The sequence below is a fragment of the Eptatretus burgeri genome, chromosome 3, assembly GCF_056783735.1.
Source record: "Eptatretus burgeri isolate ZD-2024b chromosome 3, Ebu_testis_v1, whole genome shotgun sequence".
Taxonomy (NCBI): Eukaryota; Metazoa; Chordata; class Myxini; order Myxiniformes; family Myxinidae; genus Eptatretus; species Eptatretus burgeri.
Genome location: NC_140963.1, coordinates 93749477 through 93770393, shown reverse-complemented (window position 1 = coordinate 93770393; position 20917 = coordinate 93749477). Strand labels below are relative to the sequence as shown.

General features: G+C 46.4%; 1 protein-coding gene across 4 annotated transcripts in view; it reads right to left on the bottom strand.

Moving 5' to 3' along the window:
- The window catches only part of SV2C (synaptic vesicle glycoprotein 2C), a 143693-nt gene that overhangs the window by 84960 nt on the left and 37816 nt on the right, over positions 1–20917 (bottom strand). Inside the window, exon 1 of one of the 4 annotated variants that reach the window (XM_085874557.1) lies at positions 14681–15433. The exons of the other annotated variants lie outside the window; for them this stretch is intronic. The gene's annotated coding sequence lies outside the window, so the exon portion shown is untranslated. Of the gene's footprint in view, positions 1–14680; positions 15434–20917 lie in introns of those variants that run through there. 4 annotated transcript variants of the gene reach the window in all.

Genomic DNA, 20917 nt, shown 5'->3' with positions numbered 1-20917 from the left:
CCCGTGACCTGCAAGACCCCAAACACCCAAAAGACCCTGATTACCCTGAACAGCCCAAAGACCCCCAAGACCCAAAATACCTTAAAAGACCCCAAAGAACTCAAATACCCAAAAGACCCCAAAGACCCAGAAGACCCAGAACACCCCAAGACCCACATGACCTGCAAGACCCCAAACATCCTAAAGACCCCAAAAGACCCTGATTACTCTGAACAGCCCAAATACCCCAAAAACCTAAAAATCACCAAAAACCCAAAAAGACCTTGAAGACCCCAAAGACCAAAAATACCCAGAAGACCCCCCAAGACCCCCATGACCTCAAAGACCCCAAAACACTCCAAAACACCCCTAAGACCCAAAAGACTCCAAGGACCCAAAGTCCCTGAGGACCCAAACATCACCAAAGACCCAAAAAGACCCTGAAGACCCCAAAGACCAAAATAACCAGAAGACCCAAAAAGACAGAAGACCCTGAATACCCAAAAGTCACCAAAGACCCACAAAGACCTTGAAGACCCACAATACCCCAAAGACCCTGAAGACTGAAAATACCCCAAAGACCAAAAGTCACTGAAGACCAAAAAAGACCCTGAAGACCCTGAAGACCCAAAAGACCCTGAGGACCCAAAATACCCAAAAGACACTGAATACCCAAAAACCCTAAATACCCCAGAATCACCAAAAGACCCAAAAGACCCTGAAGATGCCAAAGACTCAAAAGACCCTGAAGACACAAAAAACCCTAAGACCCAAAAGACACTGAAGACCCTGAACACCCAAAACACAAGAGATCCTGAAGACCAAAAAGACCCAAAAGTCACCAAAGATCAAAAAAGACCCTAAAGACCCAAAATACTCTGAAGACCCAAAAGACCTGGAGGACCCAAAAGGCACTGAAGACTCAAAAGACCCTGGACCCCAAAGACCATGAAGACCCAAAAAACCCAAAAATTACCAAAAACCCCAAAAGACCCTGAAGACCCAAAATACCCAAAAGACCCCAAAGCCCTAAAAGACCTTGAGGACTCAAAAGACTCTAAAGACCCAAAAGACACTGAAGCTTCATTGAAAAAAATTTACTGAAGCACTGAAGCTTCATTGAAGCCAAAATTAACCAGCTTCATTGAGCGATATGATGTAATGCATTCACTGCTTGACCTGTTTGTTTTGGCTAGACCTCTTGACCTGCCCCCAGAGCGACTAGCTATCCATGGCATCTGCCAGATCTGTGTCAATATTTTCAGAGATTTTGCAAGGTGCTCTCAAAGGAATCAAAGCAAATCTGGTGAAAAACGGACGTTTTAAAACTGAAGTTATAATGTTTGCGCGAACTCTGAGCCGATGTACCACACAAACAGGCAACATGGCAGATTTACTGCAATGTTTATTTCAAGGGCAATTGAACTTTGTGATATCTCCAGGGTTGTTCTGCATGAAGCAGAAACTTTTTTGTGAAAGAAGTCATTACTTGAATGAATTCATTATTTTTCATTAACTGCTACGTGCATGGTGAAGACTGGCTTTAAAGTTAAAGGGATCCCATGCGGCATGCAGCAACAGCCTGGCCAGCCAATCGTCATCAAATATTTAATTGGAGTACTTGCTTGAATGTTTAAGACACTTGCCAAGTGCCCATTATCGAGAGTGGAACTGCACTACGTCATTCTGAGTGAAACGTTTACTCACTACGGTCACTTTTGCCATGCCACGTCATTCAGAGCGAGTGGATCATGCTCCATCACCCTGAGCGAGTGGTTCTTGCTCCGTCACCCTGAGCGATGGGTTCCTGCTCGGTCACATTGAGTGAGCAGTCCGTGTTCCGTCACCCTGAGCGAACGGTCCATGCTCGGTGACCCTGAGTGAGTGGTCCGTGCTCCGTCACCCTGAGCGAGCGGTTCCTGCTCGGTCACATTGAGCGAGCAGTCCGTTTTCCGTCACCCTGAGCGAGCGGTCTGTGCTCCATCACCCTGTGCGAGCGGTTCCTGCTTGGTCACCCTGAGTGAGCGGTCCATGCTCCGTCAACTGAGCGAGCGGTCCATGCTCCGTCACCCAGAGCGAGCGGTCCATGCTCCATCACCCAGCGCAAGTGGTGCATGCTCCGTAATCCTGAGTGAGCGGTCTGTGCTCAGTCACCCAGGGAGAGCGGTTTGTGATGCGTCAACCTGAGCAAGCGGTCCGTGCTGTGTCACCCTGAAGGAATGGTTCATACTGTGTCACCCTGAGCGAGCGGTTCGAACAACGTCATCCTGAGTGAGCGGTTCGAACAACGTCATCCTGAGTGAGCGGTTCACCTGATTTCTGAGCCGTTTGCCGTATTAATGTATTTTCTAAATTACTGAGCCAATTTTCCACCCATTACATGCAGCTGTATATTAAGAATAATGTTCGTGAACTTATCCCTGAAACGTCTATATAAATGCAGCATTGTTTTTCGGTGAAAGCTACTCAAGCTTTCTGGGTTGTCCACAGTAAGTACTTTATTTGGTCATCACAATGACTCCAACCTGCTGATTCCCAAAAAATTGCTGATATCGGCTGAGCGTGCGTGCGTGTGTGTGTGCTTTGTTCATAAAGCATAACATAACATATTTGTTCTTGTGGAAGAATTGCGTTGCTCAGCCGGTGAGTCGCCCAGATAGCTCAAATGGAAAATCACTGGTACGGTTTGCTGGAGGACCCGGGTTAGATTCCAGGTCTGGGACTGTAATTTTTACACATATATTTATGATATTCTCTCTGCGAGCTCAACTACCTCCACCTTTCTCTCTCTCTTTGTCCCATCCTTGCTCTAACCCCTCCCAATACAGTGCAGCACCCTCCTCCCACATCTCCTCTGTCACTATCCCATTCTCTCTCTCTCTCTCTCTCTCTCTCTCTCTCTCTCTCTCTCTCTCTCTCTCTCTCTCTCTCTCTCTCTCTCTCTCTCTCTCTCTCTCTCTCTCTCTCTCTCTCTCTCTCTCTCTCTCTCTCTCTCTCTCTCTCTCTCTCTCTCTCTCTCTCTGTCTGTCTGTCTGTCTGTCTATCTCTCTCTCTGTCTCTTGTCTCTGAACATATCCAGACGGTGGTTTTGGCTGGACGGTGTTTGTTTCAGGCAGTTTCCGGGCACGGTTTTTCTCTGGACGTGTCCGGGCGGTGTTTGTCTCCGGCCGGCTTGGCTCCGGACGCATCTGGTCGGTATTTTTGTGTGGACGTGAGTTTGTCTCCAGATGGGAGTTTGTCTCCGGACCATGTTTATATTATGACCAGTAGAAAATGGATTTCAGACATTATTTTTTTTCAATCTTCACTGTTCTTCTATCGAGAATCATTTTGATGAAACAGTATGAATCATAATTAATGCTCCACTGCACGTCTGCCTTCCCTTCATCTCACCTCACACCGTCTTCCCTTTTCCCACCTCCTCGCTCCCCTTCCCTCTCACTCCTTTCCCTTCCACCTCTTCACTCTCCCCACTCTCAATCTCCCCCACCCCTCTCTCCATCTTCCTCCCTCCTTTTCTCCCTCCCCCCTTTACTATTACTGTCAGCAAAGCGACGGGTGGTATTTGTTTGTAGAAAATAAATATGCTCCCTGTTTGGTGTCTGGAGAACTAAGATATACATTACACGTTTTAGTGGGGCGGCTTAGCCCAAATATTCAAAAGTATTGTGCATTTTGTGATACAAGCACCAAATTTGGCACAAATGTACATTAATATGTTGCGAACCTTTTCCGATATTGGGCCACTTGAAATTTTATCTTTATGTCCGCCATATTGGATTTCAAAATGGCCGCCACTTGAAATCTACATTTGCTATTATCTCTGGACGTAATGCAACTATTGACTTGATTCTGGTATCGAAATGTATGTTTTTGGGGGCAAGGAATCCAATGGTAGTGGTCATGATCCGGCACTCACACAGTGATCCGGCACTCACACATGATCCCACACAGTGGCCATGATCCGGCACTCAAAAGACGTCGTGAAGAATGCTGTGGAACACCTGAATCCTGGACAGACACCAGTGGTCACCGTTGATCAGCCACTGTTTGCTTTGGCCAAGCAGATACAGTGGAAGTGGCCAGAGAGCTATGGTGAAGACCAGATAGTGGTGATGTTTGGTGGCCTCCACATAGAGATGGCGGCACTGAGGACACTGGGGGACTGGCTGAAAGGGAGTGGTTGGGTGCAAGCAATTGTGCAAGCCGAGATTGTGACAGCAGGGACAGCAGGGACAGCAGACTCATTCCTGCGAGCAGCCCATGTCTTGCGCACAAGAAGAGCACATCAAGTGACATTCCACAGCACTGTACATCCTGCAACCACTACTGTCTGGGAGAAACCAGGGATGCAGAGGACCTTCCGGAGTTTGAAGACTGGTATTGCGAGAGAGGAGAAGACATCCCCCAGTTTCACTACTGGGCAACCGTGCTGGAACTAGAACTGTTGGTTCTAGTGTATGTGCGTTCTCTCAGGCAGGGATCGTTAATGATGTACCTCGATGCTCTGACAGAGCTGGTCCCCTGGTTCCATGCACTGGATCACACCCACTATGCTAGGTGGATACCAGTGCACCTGAAGGACATGGCCGAACTCACCATCAACACCCAGATGCAGCCAGGAAATTCAGGGAAAGCCACTTCACCGTTCAGAAAACACAGAAGGTGTTCTCTTCAATCCCGATTAACCAGGCACATGAGCAGAATAATGCCTGCATCAAAGGAGACGGTGGAGCAGTTGGGCTCACTGACAACCCTAGTGCCCAACGTCGCTGGATGGTTGCGGGACCAGAAGTTGCCAGGGTGATCAAAGAATTCCAGGATGGGAACCAACACTGGAGACGGCAAACAGCAGACACACGTCATCATGATCAGATGCCAAGTGTACAGGCCTCATTTGTGAAAGATGTTCGCTCTCTCGTCGGTGTCATAGAGGAGATGGGTAACCCATTCGAGGAGGAGAGTCAGGATGTAATCAAACTGGACACAAAGGAGATCGCAGATCCTGCTGCTGTGGAGAACGTGATGAATGCCAAGAGGATTGGCCAAGAGCAGTTCGAGGCTTTCACCAGAGAGTGTCTGTTGGACAGAACAAAGGCAGTGGATGCACCCATTCCTCGTAACAAGCTGAAGGTCATCAGCAGTTCCACTCCAAGAAGCCAGAGCATAGGTCAGCAACAGCTCGCCTCCATCAAGAATGACCGTGAACTCTTCGCACGCCTGTACATTGGCTGTCAGATGAGGGATGGAAACCTTGAGGAGTTCTTTTGTCACGAGAATCAGGCATGTCCTCCTGCATTGTCTGATGGTGGAAGCCTCTGCACTGGTACCAAGAGTGATCTCCTCACATGCTTGGAAGAAGTCTCCGACGCAAAGACAGAGACTCCTATCACGGCCTGTATTGTGCTTGATGGAGCAGCAATCGTCCAGATGCTGAAGCCGGCTGCATCAAAGACCTTTGAAGAGTATGCACAACAGATCTTCATCCCATATATGTCCACGAAGCTGCAAACAGTGTCACGCCTGGATCTGGTCTGGGATACTTACCTTGCTGATTCACTGAAAGGTAGTACATGTGCAAAGCGGTTACAAGGTGTGCGGAGACGTGTGGTGGCTGCCGCAGCCATACCAGGAAACTGGCAGAACTTCCTACGATTGTCAGCAACAAGACCGAGCTGTTCAGGTTCCTCTCAGCAGCTCTCATGGAATGGTTTGACCAGGAGGACAAGCAACTCATCATTACTGATGGAGAGGCAGTGCTCAGCAAGCCACTATGGCCAGATCTGACCTCACTCGCCCCATATAACCATGAAGAAGCTGACAGTCGGATTTTGCTGCATGCATCTCACGCAGTCCAGCATGGACACCATGCAATACTCATCCGGACTGTAGACACCGATGTTGTGGTACTGGCAGTGTCCCTGGCACAGGAGTTGCAACCAGAAGACAAACTGTGGCTGGCATTCGGAACAGGCCAGATTTTCCGATACCTAGCAGCACACGAAATAGCAGCTGGATTGGGACGAGAGAAGGCTCGTGCACTGCCAATGTTCCACGCTCTAAATGGATGCGACACTGTGTCTAGTTTTCATAGACATGGCAAGAAGACTGCGTGGGCAGTCTGGATGGTACTGCCAGAACTCACTGAGGCACTGCTGCTGCTGTCCTCTGCACCTCGTGACATACCAGACGATGCAATGCGCATCATCGAGAGGTTCATGATCCTGTTGTATGATCGAACCAGCAAATGCACAGACATTGACAAGGCCAGGAGGAAACTCTTCGCAAGGAAGAACAATGTGCAGCTCATCCCTCCAAAGAAGGCAGCTCTGGAGGAACATGTCAAGAGGGCAGTGTATCAAGGTGGACATGTGTGGGGTCAGATATTGCTGTCAGCACCAGAGCTCCCTCCACCAACCAATTGGGGTTGGTCAAGGACTGGATAAGGACAGTACACACCTTACTGGACCAGGCTGACTGAGGCAGCTCACAGCTGCATTGAGCTGGTTTCTTGCAAGTGCAAGAAAGGGTGTGTGAGGCGCTGCAAGTGTAAAAAGGCTACCCTTCAGTGCACAGCCCTCTGTGTGTGTGAAGGGGACTGCACATGACGATGAGTCAACAACATACATGTACTTGTGGCAATGCTGAACTTGTTAACATGACTGTTTATGTACATGTATCTTCAGTACCGGTATATACCTAGCCTCAGATACCAGTACACCTAGCCTCAAATACTACACCATGTAGCATGTCAGTATTATACCTCAGACATTTACAGAACTAAAGGCCCGGTCACACCTTGACGTTTTAGCCAGCGATGGCAACGTATTAAAATGTATCTAAAACGCTGGCTTACGTTGAACTTTTGATGTTTTTTTTTAAAGATTCGGACGTATTCATAGCGACTTGGTCTTATGTATAACGCATTGATAATGGACACAGAACGTTTCGTTGTGTTATAGATAACTTATACCAACGAATGCTGAACCTGTTGTCGGCCTACACAACCGATGCCCAACGATAGTCTAACTTAGGCATAGCGCGTTGCACACATCGCCGATGATGTCGTGACGTAGCCTATTAAAAGGCTGACGCACAACGATTCGAATCATAACTGCCGTAGAAATGGAAGTGTCAACATCGCGGTCACACCTTGGCGATCTTGCCAGCGTATGCCGACCTATGAAAAATGTATCTAAAACGTTGGGGCACGTCAAATACGGTATGAGTAAGTTTGGTATACGTGAGTAGAACGCTAAAGTACGCTATCATACGTCGTAGTAAGTAGAGTACGTCAAGAAATTTTAAACATGTTCAAAATTTTACGACGTACTCGGCGTATGACACACGTTCCGCATGCGATGGGGATAAGTTTTACACACGATATGTGGACGCTTACACACGTCCACAAAGGCTACTTATAAGCTACTCATAAGTCGAAACACGTCGCGGTAATGTCTTTTTTACGCGAAACTTATTTCTAACTTATGTTTGACGTGCTTTGAACCAATTCTTTACGTAGTCCCAACACACATCGACGTATGTAGACGTATTCCAATGACGTCTTCTGGTCGACAAAAAAAATAAATGAACGTGTTTCTAGCTTACAACTGTCATATAAAGACGTGTTCCCAGCGGTTTTGGGAATTGGTATATAAAAATGGTGCTCATAAAAGGGGAACCCAACAGTGGAGTCCTTTTTGAGTCGATGTCCATGTCAGCAGTAACAGTATCAGTATCAGTATCAGTATTAGTATTAGTAGTAGTTTGTTCATGTTGGCAGTAGTAGGTGAGTGTGAGGGGGAGGGTGTAGGTTATGATGGATCGTCCTTGCGTTTAACGATTTAACGATTTAAATGATAAACTCAACGATTTAAATGGCTGCATCTCCACTATTGAAAGTAGACGCTTGTGCTCAACAATAGGTTTTTTTTTTTACACTCAACGACTTTTAAACGGTACCACTCAGCTATTTTCATTGTTTACAATGAACGATTTAAATTGCTGTCACTCGCCTTTGTTTTTTGACGCTGGGGTTTGGATATTTGAAGCGTTTCTTCTGAACGTGTTAAAACGCTCAAACTCGACTATTTTAAATAGATGCTGCCGATGGACAATTGGAATCATAGCCAAGCTAGACATCGAAGTGTGAACATCCTCGTCATGCCGAAGAAAAGTTTGAAGAATGCTGCAAATAAGTGTCCTGGCCGTGGCCGTGGACGCTGACGCAAGGACGATCCATGATACCGACGTCTTTCAGCCTATGAGTAACTTAAAAGTAACGTCTGTCGATGTGTGGCAACGATCGCGTAACGTGCCAACAACACGTTAATCATAGGTTAGAAATAAGTTTCGGGTATGCTAAACATTACCTCGGCGTGTCTCAACTTATGATTAACTTACAAGTAGCATGTGTTGACGTCTGTCAACGATCGCAGACCGTGCATACAAACAGTGGCCAGCGTAGCGGAACGTGTGAGTCATACGCCGGCATACGTCGTGAAATTTCAAGCATGAAAAAATTTGAGGACAACCAAAAAGTACAACGTTTAAAGCCAACGTACAACGACGTATGGCAGTGTTTTTCAGCGTGCTCTCAATGTTATCAAAACTTACCCATAACGTATTCAACGTGTGCCAGCGTTTTAGAAAAAAAAATTCAAAAATCGGCATACGTTGGCTAAAACGTCAAGGTGTGACCGGGCCTTAAGACATTATTTTCAAAGTATTGTGTTGAATCCAATATTTGCCGAGATAATTTCCAAATAAAATTATATAACAGACTGTGATAGATAATATTAAGTTGAAAATGGTACCATTGGATTCCTTGCCCACAAAAACATACATTTAGATACCAGAATCAAGTCAATAGCTGCATTACGTCCAGAGATAATCGCAAATGTAGATTTCAAGTGGCGGCCATTTTGAAATCCAATATGGCGGACATAAAGAGAGAATTTCAAGTGGCCCAATATCTGAAAATGTTCGCAACATATTAATGAACAATTGTGCCAAATTTGGTGCTTGTATCACAAAATGCACAACAGGTTTGCTATGCTGCTACACTATTAAAACAGCATATATTGAAAAATCCATGATAACGTTGCTCATCTGAAGAACAAAGTTTGATTTGAGGGACACCTGGTGAACACGCTGAGGTCTATTTTTTTTTTTTTTGCATCAGCCAGTGAGATACAGCCTGACACATTGTCACAACTTCTTCATGAGTGGTTGCTCGACGGTGCATTGGTTCAGTGTGATTAATGCCAATTGCCGACACTTGTGTACTTATGATAATATATAGAACAAGTGAGCACAATATGCACCCAAACAAGAAGGTATATACAGAATTGTGTGACTTCATGGAAAACAGCATCCTGGTTGCCATGGCAACCACTTTAGATGACGAACATATGTCGCGACACACCGTCTCCACAGTCTGTACCTATGTACCAAATATGAAACGTGAAAGTTGAAAACTTTGGGAGTTAGAGTGCGGACAGGAATGGACGGACGGACAGATGACCGGTATCACATAATACGCCCCGATATATATATATATATATATATATATATATATATATATATATATATATATATATATATATATATATATATATATATATATATATATATATATATATATATATATATATATATATATATTGTGACGTCCACGGGACTTAAACAGTCCCGCCAACGTAGAATGAGCCGAAACGATGGAGGCGGTTTATTTATTTATAACCCAAAGGTGGCGGTTCTAATTGCTCTACCGCAAACGGGACGAGGAAGGTGGCACGAGTCGCTTTTCACTGAGTTGATAACGTTTATTCCTCTCACCAGAAATAACAAGACTCGGCAAGAAGAGGGATCCGGGGCGATTCGACGGGATGGTGTGGGATCGGGCGTGGGGAAAACACAGACAATTCCAATGAATATACAAATCTCAAACCCTCTAAGGCGCCAGGTACACACACACACACACACACACACACACACACACACACACACACACACACACACACACACACACACACACACACACACACACACACACACACACACACACACACACACACACACACACACACACACACACACACACACACACACAAACACACACAACGTAGCTATTCCTGGTGGTCAGGCTGGACCGTGGTGTGGACGCAACTGTCCCTGGATTGGCGTCGGACGAGCTGGCCTTGCTCTCGTCAGGGGGGCAGGAGAAACCGTGGTGCTGTCGACCTCCTGGTCTTGGCCCAAGTCCGCTCACAGCCGCCAGGGAACCAGTTCTGGTGCCAAATTGCGAGCAGGAGAGGGAGGCAGGTCCGCCCGCCGTTCGACCCCGTACTCCGAGCCAGCAGAACCCCAGAGCCAACCAAGGTGAGGCACGAGGCTCAGCAAGGCTACAAGACACAATGAAACCAGGGCCAAATCAGCGCAACAACACAGCACGCTCCCAGCACAACAACCTCCACCCCAAAAAACGGTCTTTCTGTCCCGATCTTCTTCCTCTTCCTTTTCCTTTTCGACCCCGAACAGAACCTTTTTATCCTCCCGTCCTCGTCACTTCCAATCGAGCCGTTTTATTGGCCCACCGCCGTCGCCTTCCGCCAATCGTGATCACGGGGCGGAGCCATCCGCAGTACTGTCCTGTGACGTCACGGCAAGCCTCCAGGGAATACCAAAAGGGGTTTACGCAGACACACTTACCCTATCCCGTGTCCCTATCTAATTACGTGACAATTATCATTTCCCCCTTGAAGAAATGGACATTTACAAGACAACTTATCACCACTGAATTGCTACTTATTACATCGAGATCCTGGTACACTCGAACAGCATGGCATACCTAATTAAACATCCCAATTACCCTTTGAATGCATACCCCCCCTCAAACGTAACAATGTATATTGGGCGTATAATAAATTGGCTGTTATTTTAACTCTGTAATATTTGTTGAGGCAAGTGGTTTATCATAAAAGTTAAGTAGAGAAAAAGGTGGCAAGTATTAATGTTGTAGTTAGACGTTTAGCTCTGCGGAGAGATCGCGAGAGTTTGGGAAATTTCTGCTTACTTCTGGATATTGAACTTCTCAATATCTCGTGTTACCGAGCAATTCTTAGCAGTATTTTGGTTTTGGAGCATCTAGTAATTATAAGCTAGTGTCTAGAAGGAAGGGGTTCAACAAAAGTTCCTGGATTGAGTATATAAAGGAGAGGAGGAGGAGAAGAGCCAGTCATCACTTGCTTTGCAGCGTACAGTGCCGAGCTGGAGTTCATGGTTCACTTATGTCGTGTATTTTAAATAAACACAAGTTTGGATTCTATGCCTGCTGGTTGGACATCAATTGGTTAAACAACCCTTGGTTTTGTGACACTCCTTACCGACGTTTGTGTGATGGGTTGCTGTATTCATGTTGAATGACTGTAATTTTACTGATTTTTCGCTGATTTTGGAAATCAGCAAACATCACTGCCCTGCACAAAAAAGGTGCAAAAACAGATCCCTGCAAATACAGACCAATCAGCCTTCTGCCAATCATCAGCAAGGTTATGGAATCCATCATCGCTTCAGACATCAAATGCTTCCTCTTCTCCAATGGCTTGAGTTCTGATCATCAATTTGGTTTCAGACCAGGTCACTCTACCCTGGATATGCTGCTTCTGCTCTCCCAACAATGGATGAAAGCCCTCAATTCCAGACAGGAAATCCGAGCCGTATCCCTGGATATATCACGTGCTTTTGACACGGTCTGGCACCCTGCCCTGCTCACCAAACTCTCTTCCTATGGTATCCAAGGCCATCTCCACTCATGGCTTGCAGACATCCTCTCCTGTCACAGTCAACGTGTGGCCCTAAATGGAGTTCTTTCATCCCCTCTTCATGTCCAGGCTGGAGTTCCTCAAGGTAGCGTTCTGGGCCCTGTTCTTTTCTGGTTTTCATCAATCATTTCTCCGACTCTCTGGAAAATCCTCTATATCTCTTTGCTGATGTCTCCACCCTCTGCCGTACCATTGGTCATCCCTCAGACCGGCAAGCAGCAGCTTCTTCGCTCACTGCTGATCTGGATAAAATCACAAACTGGTCCAACACGTGGAACATGTCTTTCAATCCGGACAAATCTCACACTCTCACGATGTCTCTTCGAAAGGACCGTTTAGAACCCCCCCCCCCCACCCCATCCACTTTCTCAATAATCCTCTGGAAGAAGTCCTTTCTTTCAAGCTTCTGGGTCTCACAATCTGCCACGATCTTTCCTTGGCAAGCTATATTTCCAACCTGGCCTCCAAAGCCAGTCGCCGACTGGGAAACCTCCATCGTGCAAAATCCTTCCTCGGTCAAACCTGACCTCCTGACCACATGCAAAGCTTTTGGCTGCAGTCTGATGGAGTGCTGCTCTCCCCTCCAGGCTGGTGCTCCTGCCTCCCACTTTTCTCGGCTTCACGCTGTGGAAACCAAGGCATTTCGGATCATTGGCATCTCCCGCAATGAGGCTGAGTCTTTGGGCCTCTCACTCAATCACCGCAGGTTGGTCGGTGGTCTTTCTGTCTTCAACCGTCTCCTCTCCAGCCTCGCCCCCCCCCCCACCTGCTCTCTCTACAATTTGTCCCCACATTTCTGCAGGGTGCTCAAGGTCCGCCAACAACCCCCTTCTAGTAAAACCACCAAAATCACGAATCACTGCTCACCTTCACTCTTTCATTCCTCTTTTTCCCCGCCTTTGGAATAAACTTCCTCACTCTATTCTTTCCCATTCTTCCCTCCAGGCCTTCAAAACAGCTGTTCACCACCATCTCTTTTCACCCCCCATCCAAAACCACGATCTTTTCTACCCCCGTTTATCCACCCAAGCCCACCTCTTTCAAATTCGCTGCTTTCCCTCCTGAAAGTCCCTGTAATGTCCATCTTCTATTCCCCATGTTCCCTGTCCCATCCCTCTCCCTTCCACAGATCTCCAAATGTCTCTGTTCCCCACTATTTTGTCCTTCCCACTCCCTCCCCTCCTGTCTCATTTCCCCCTTGATGTGCATTGTGTGTTAGCTCTCACATGAGCCTCGACAAGGTATTCAAAAAAAAGAAAAAAAAAAGAGTAGTAAATTGTTCAAGGTTACTAAGATAAATAGTGAACCATTGCAGAGCAACACCCCTGATACTATAAAAATCAGGCTTAGATGTAAGAATACCATGGTCAACATGGGACTTTCGAAATGATGCAATCCGCACCAGAATGCTCAGCGTGCATGTGTATAAACGCCTAGAAACAGCGGTCCTTGGGTCATGTCAACGCATATCGTGCATGCAAGATTAGGATTGTTACCTAAAATGGCTCACAAAGCTTCTAAAAGAAGCTGAAAAATACTTGCAAAAGTACCTGAGAGAAACGGGTTGTGTAGCACTGCACAATGAAAGACTCGGAGAACTTTCTCAGTTTGCCGAAAAGGCCGAGATGTCACAGCTGCCCGTACTGCAGACTCCTGACCACGTCATCGGGAGTCTGGAGTGAAAGGCCTGAATAATGATGGACGGGCTCATTCTACCCAAACCCTCGACAATACTTGCCAGTGAGTGGACTTTGTGAGAGTGCCTCCTGTAAACATGGCAGGCTTGGTGATTTATTAAATAGACATCTGCATTTGGAAATACGATGCCATACATCATGACCAAATAATGGTAAACAACTCTTACAACTCTTCAACAAAGGATATCTTAACGACATGAGAATGTACAAAGCTTGTGCCAGCTCCGTTGATGTGAGAGTGAGATGTACAAGGCAGACTTCCCTGAGGGAGACACAGTATCTAGTGGGGCAACTTAGCATAACAATTGTGCATTTTGTGAGGAAAGCACCAAATTCGGCACACGAGTAGCCTATCATATTATGAACAGATTTGGATATTGGGCCATCTCAAAATTTTTGATGGCAGTGGAAAATGGCTGCCACAGCCATCAGCGGCTGAATTTGAGATGGCTCAACATCCAAATCTGTTCATAATATTGTTGCGGTTTTCGCGCCCGCCGGCGTGCTGACGGCCACGTAACTCGAATCGCGGCACGTCGCCCACCGGACGGACAATCCAGTCGTGACCCTCTCGGACTAACGCCGGGAACCAGTCACGGGTGGACCTTTCGGTCTCACCGCGATCGAGCCAATCAGCCCCCGCGTGGGATAGGGTTGCTCGCCAAATTCGAACTACCTAAGTACCCACGCGGAGGGTAGACCGGGCGATCGCACCTCGCCGCAGGTCGACTTCGGACACGGGCCACTTAAGCGACCCGTTCCGTACTATCAGAATAACCGAGCGGTGTTATCGTCGACCTCGACGGTTCGATTAATTATCGGGCGTATTCAGCCCACTACCAACCCTTTACGTGAAGCAAGATGGGGATTCAATGGAGGAAAAGACGAAGCGAAGCGGGAGACAGTTCAACAATAAAGCACATTTATTCGCGACGAACGGAAAGCACACAAATACAATTCCACCAAATGCACACAAAAAAGAAAACACAATTCCATTTACACAAAAAGCAAACATAAAAGTGAAAACACAGTGCAGAGCTAATTCCGACTACCGAGCACACGGCAACACTTATACAATTCTACTTCACAGACGGCGCCGACAACACATACCCAAAACCAAGGAAAAGAAATACCCTCAAGAATGAGGTAGGCCTGGGGCCGAGACCAGGTCGGGCCTACCCGTCTGGTGATGAGACGCGGAGCGGCGATGGCCCCGCAACCCGCGGGCCTCGTGGACAGTGCCTGGCAGGGGGTGGGAACGGGGCCCCCTTGGTCGCACTATCTCAGCGCGGGGGGAAACAGGAGGGGGGTTGCTGATGCTCGGGGCATAGAGGATCTTTATTATGTGCGACGAGCGTCTCCACCTCGGCCAGGTCGCGCTGCCGGCCTCCCTCTGGCGCGCAGCTCCTTGCACGACGCGAGCACCCTTCGTCCGACTCGCCGCCTCTCCACAGCTCGTCCCCTCCGTTCCGACTCCAACGCACACGACGAGCAGCTCCACCGCCCGCGAAGTCTTGACTCTCTGTTCCGACTCCTTCGCCTCGTTCCGACTCCTTCGCCTCCGTTCTGCTGACTCTTTCGCTCCGACTTTTACGACTCGTTTGACTGACGAACACCGTCCTTTTATCCCCCCGTAACTTCGCCTTTGACCCCCTCCCTTTGACCTTTCAACTCGCTCCCCATTGGCCCGAGAAAAAGTGGGCGTGAAGGCTTTTTGATCCACAAATTTGCATATATCGATCGCCCTGGGGGCGGGGCCAATTCGCCCCTCGCTCACCGATTGGACGGCAAAAAGTGGGCGTGTGTCGTTTTGGATCCGTTTTTGAAGCAGAAAATCCGTGGTTTTGTACACGCTGTTCAACGTGCGCCCTACACGAGTCCAGCATCGGTGCCCATGAGTGGCGCGAGATGACGGTGATGCGATGGTGGCGAGTTGTGACGGTAAAGGTCATGGCGGTTGTGGTGAAGCGGCATTGTGGTTGGTGGTTGTTGTTGTGGTTGTGATGGTGGCGATTGGTCCAAAATAAAGATAGTAAAAGAAAAACGGCTATCCTGAAGAGTCGCAGCACGTATAAATGACATGTATTCCCACTAGACAACGGGTTTGGGCCTAACTACACATGCACTTACCGAGATACCTCACCTAAGGGACCTGAATGGTGGTTTGCGAATCTGGTAACCACAACAATATGTTAGGCTACAAGTGTGCCGAATTTGGTGCTCTCCTCACAAAATGCACAATTGTTATGCTATATTTAGCTAAGTTGCCCCACTAATCTGGTTTGGATGCTTCTAAACACTAAGGGGAAGGTGATATCTGGGGCTTGAGATTGCACAGGGTAAGTTTAAAATCAAATTTTAAAATGGAAATTACTATTAATCATGTTGGGAGGAAGGGGTTGTGGGTGGAGTGAGAGCTGTTGTAAATATATAGTTTATTTGATTCTGGTGCCACAAAATAAATTAGACTCGATTTTTGTATACGTTGCTAAAAGGATAAGCATCCATCAGGATGTATGTGTCATTGGTTGTTATGTCCATGTACGGGTTTCAAAAGGTGGAACAAAGCCTTCCCAGGTCCAAAAGTAACCACTTTTGTGTGTGTGTGTGTGTGTGTGTGTGTGTGTGTGTGTGTGTGTGTGTGTGTGTGTGTGTGTGTGTGTGTGTGTGTGTGTGTGTGTGTGTGTGTGTGTGTGTGTGTGTGATCGATATACACTGCCAGGCTCGCTGGGATTAACCGGAAATGGTAGGAACTCAACACCTCTGGTCCACAGATATTTCCCATTTCCCATTTCCCGTATTTCCTATTTTTTTTGCATCCATTTTTCTTCCAGGAATACAACAATTATGGTTAACCATTTTGAAATTTCACCTCTTTGATTTAAATCAGCTATGATCATTTGAGAGTAAACCACATTTGAAAGTTGGCCTCCTAAGCCAGCCACTGACTGGGCATCCTCCGTTGTATAAAGTCCTTCCTTGGCGCACCTGAACTCCTTTCCACCAACAAGGCCTTCATCCACAGATTGGTAGAGTAATGCTCTCCCCTCTCGGCTGGCTTCCATGCTCAGCTTGATGCCATGGAAACCAAGGCCTCCAATATTATTGGAATCTCCTGCAATGAAGCTGGTATATGGGCTTATCACTTTCCTATCGCAGACAGATCGCTGGTCTCTCTGCCTTCTAATGGTCTTACACCCTCTGCTCTTCCCATGCTCCCCCCGCCCCCCCCCAGGTTTCTGCAACATCCTTCTGGTGAAACTACCTAAATCCAGGATTACTGTTCACCTCCACTCATTTGTGTTCCGGTGATGATTCATTTGTTCCGGTCATTTGTGTTGAGGACTAGTTGCAGATCTTCAAGACAGTTGATCAACACCATCTCAGATTGTCCCCAATCCGAAACCATGATCTTTTGTACCCTTGTTAACCTTCCACCCCCCCTCCCCCACCCACACAACCCCAATCCCTCTTCCTTCCAAATTTCCAGTTTTTCCTCCTGAGAGTATCCATCTTGTCCACCTCATATATCCTCTCCTGCTCCTCATTGCTCCCCACACCCATTGTTTGTCTGCCTCCCTCTGTCTTGGATTTCAACCCTGCTGTTGGTGTTTCCCCCCTCTCTCTACTGTTCCTTTAGTCCTGCTGCATCCTGATCCATTCAGTGTCTTAGTACTAGCTCTTCCACAAGCCTCAAATACATAAACAACAAAAATAAAAGTTTTAAAAAATGGTTAAAATTATGGTAAAAAGACGACTTCACTTGCATATTTCATATGTGCGACGGCAGGTTAAAAGAGTACCATCTAACAGAAGTGAGTCACTGAAAACGCACACAAAGCACTGAAAATACCAAAAAAATAAAAAAATAAACATCATTTGCATTCATACTCATTTCAAAACTCCCCTATTGTGTTGAAAGCTTTCGATAGATCAATAAAAACTATCTGTCGACATTTTGTCACAAACAGCGCTGGTGAATTTATCAACTAATTGCACAAGATCAACATCATTCGAGTGTTTAGATCAAAAGTTGAACTGTTGGTCGGAAAGAGGGTTAGGGATGAACTTGGAGAAATGATTACAAACAAGCTTTTCCAAGATCTTAGAAAAACAAGGAAGAATGGAAATAGGTCTGTCATTATAAGTGTCCCGTTTATTGCTGGATTTGAAGATAAGCCAAATTTCAGTGACCTCATAAAGATGACAATGGTCAGTTCCACAATAGAAAGAAAAATGGAAGATAAATGCAAGAGGTCAGGAGATAAAAGGAAATCACGGCTTTAACTACTGATCAATTTATTCCATCAAACTGTTGGGGTTATGAAGATGATCTCTAAAAGGTTCGTTGTAGGTGGAATCCTATTGGCAAAGCAAGAACCAATGTTAGTGAAGAATGAATCAGAAATGTCTGCAGAATATGAGATCACCCGCTCTCCATCCCAAAAATTGTTAGGATTATCATCCTTATTGGTCTCACCGAAGATGTTATTAATTTCATGTCATTTATTATTATCTCCGTCACCAAAGGTGGATGCAGGTTATGTTTACACCCCTGTCTGTCTGTCTGAGTGCAGGATATCTCAAAAAGTAATGTATGGATTCAGATTAAACTTGGTGAACAGGTTGGGTGTGTGACAAGGGTGAATTGATTCAATTTTGGTGAAGATTCGGATCTGGATCCAGATACGAGAAAATCATGAAAATTTTTTTTAAGTGATTCTTCACCAATTGAGAAATGGGACCAAAAACGATATATCGCATGATATTTCAAAAAGTTGTGGACGGATTCTAACAAAACTTGGTGTATGAGTTTGTTTGGTTAGAAGAACAAGCTGATTATATTTTGGTTCAGGTTCGGATGCATATCTGGCCTATCAGTGATATACAAGACGTAAACTGTTCAGCTTCACGGAGGTATGCGCTCCAGTGAGTGCACTTTCTCATTAAGACTAGTTTTATTAGAATCCAACTTTTTGGTGTCGTAATATTTCTTTGGAAGACGGATGATTGAAGTGAGGTGATTGTGGAAATCGGTGCATTTGCACTAGTTTGCTGATATTGGGTTTTGTAAAAAAAAAATGCTGATACAGTCCCTTTTTGTAATTGTATGAAGTTATTATTGATTGGGATATCCAGGGTTGGTTTATTTTTGGGTTTGCCAATTGTTTTGAAGATAAGTGGGAAATGAAAGTTATAGATTCTGCTGAAGATAGAAAGATTCTATAAGCAGAGTCGGCCAGATCAAATTGGTAAACCTCACTCCAATCGGTGGACTCAATTTTGGAAATAAAAGCATGGAGTATTTGAAATGTTGATAGCATGTCCAATTTTGCAACAAATTTGTTTATTGTCTCATCAAAGAAACAACAGCTGGCTTGTACCTGAAGTCATAACCTACTTCTCAGGTGAGGTAACAGTGACTCAGGCTATAAATACAGGCAAAAGTTTTGTCTGACAAGGGTCGACTTGGATCATTATAAAATTAAATCGTGAAATTAATTTTGATACATTAAGGTGAGTCCAGGTCCATTCTCTGGCTGTGGGAAAGTGCTCTACCGTGTTGTAAATATAACTTCACTCAAGACTTCTGACTTTGCGACCTGAAAGAGTTACTATAATTATATTTACATGTTTATTTACAAATGAACAACAACTGTCCATTAAAGTTGGATAATACTGCACTATATGTTGCCACTAAGAGTCGAGGTACATAATACTAACTCAAAATGGTGAAAACTTTCATCCCTCAACCCCATCCCAACTTTACTCCATTCTTGAGTTGAGTTTGGCATTCCCATATGAGCACTTAACTCATCATGAGGTCACGTCAGGCATGGGAGCATGCACCAGAGCAGCGCGTCGCTGTGTCCATGTTCTGCCGGTACTCCAAGGGCCTCCATCTGGCCATCCCCCAGGCAGATGCCTGGCCCATCCCCATCTCCTTGAGATGCCGATCAACCTACTGCAACCACGAGGCACGTGGTCAACCCATTGTCTCCTCCACTCACGAGACTCCCTCGCTGAGAGAATCTGGTGAGCAGGATCAGCATCAAGAAAAAGAGCCAAATGTCCATACAGCCGCAGCTGACGCTCACGGACTATGCAGGTAACAAATCTCATTTGAGTCTCTCTCAGCAATCGCTCATTGGACACAAAGTCTGACCAGTGATAGCCAAGGATTCTCCGAAGAGACGTGGTTCCAAAGGAATTAAGTTTCCGTCTCAGATCCCTGATCAGAGTCCAAGTCTCGCATCCATAGAGCAAGACTGGAAGCACCAAGGACCTGAAGACTCGGTCTTTCGTCCCGCAAAGGTATCGGCAGCGCCACACCCCATGATCCAGTGAATCCCCCCAGGCCCGACCCAGACCTCTTTTGACCTCTGGCTCACAGCTGGCAGAGACAAGAATATCACTGCCAAGGTAAGTGAATCTCTCTCTGACCTCAACATCCTCCCACAAACAGGCACAGACAGGATAGCAGCATCCAAGATGTCATTGAAAGCCTGGATCTTATTTTTGACACAGGAAACCCGGAATCTCAGTAGCTCTGAATCCTCATTCAGCACCTCGAGGGCCCCAAAAGGATATCTAAAGTCTCCGCAAAGATGACTGCATCATCAGCGAAATCAAGGTCAGAGAACTTGACATTCCCAAAGGATGCACCGCAGCTTGATCTCTCCGACATCCTCCCTAAAATCCAGTCCATACAAGTGCTGAAAAGTGTGGGGGCAAGTACACATCCCTGACGAACTCCAGTAACAAATGGAAATAAGTCAGAGATGGTACCACCACATCTCACAACACTCTCAGTACCAGAGTAGAGTTCAGACATCAGATCGATCAGTTTGGTGGCACCCCACGAAGACCAATAATTCTCCAGAGGACATCCCGATTCACTGAATCGAACACTTTACAGAGATCAATATAGGCTGCAAGCAACCCCTGCCGAAACTCTCGTCTGCATTCGGTGAGGACACGAAGAGCAAGGATACAGTCAATCGTTGACCTCTTTGGTGTAAAGCCTGACTGCTCTGGACGCTGGTGCTCAAGCAGATGGTGGCGAACCCTATCAAGAATTATCCAAGCAAAGACCTTACCCGGCACTGAGAGCAGCATCACCCCTCGGTAGTTGTTGCAGTCTTGGCGATCACCCTTCCCTTTCCAGAGAGCGACAACAAGGCACCTCTTGCAGTCAGTTGGGATGATGCCTGTGTTCCAGGAAGAGCACAAAACTGCATGCAACGACACGAGTGCAGAATTTCCACCAGCTTTGAGAAGTTCAGCATGGATGCCACAGATCCCTGGAGCTTTACCCCATTTCAACTGATTCACCGCAGCCTGTGGTTTCCACAAAGGAAGGTGAATCATAGTTGATTGGAGGGTCAGCAACCGGGATTATAACACCCCTGACAT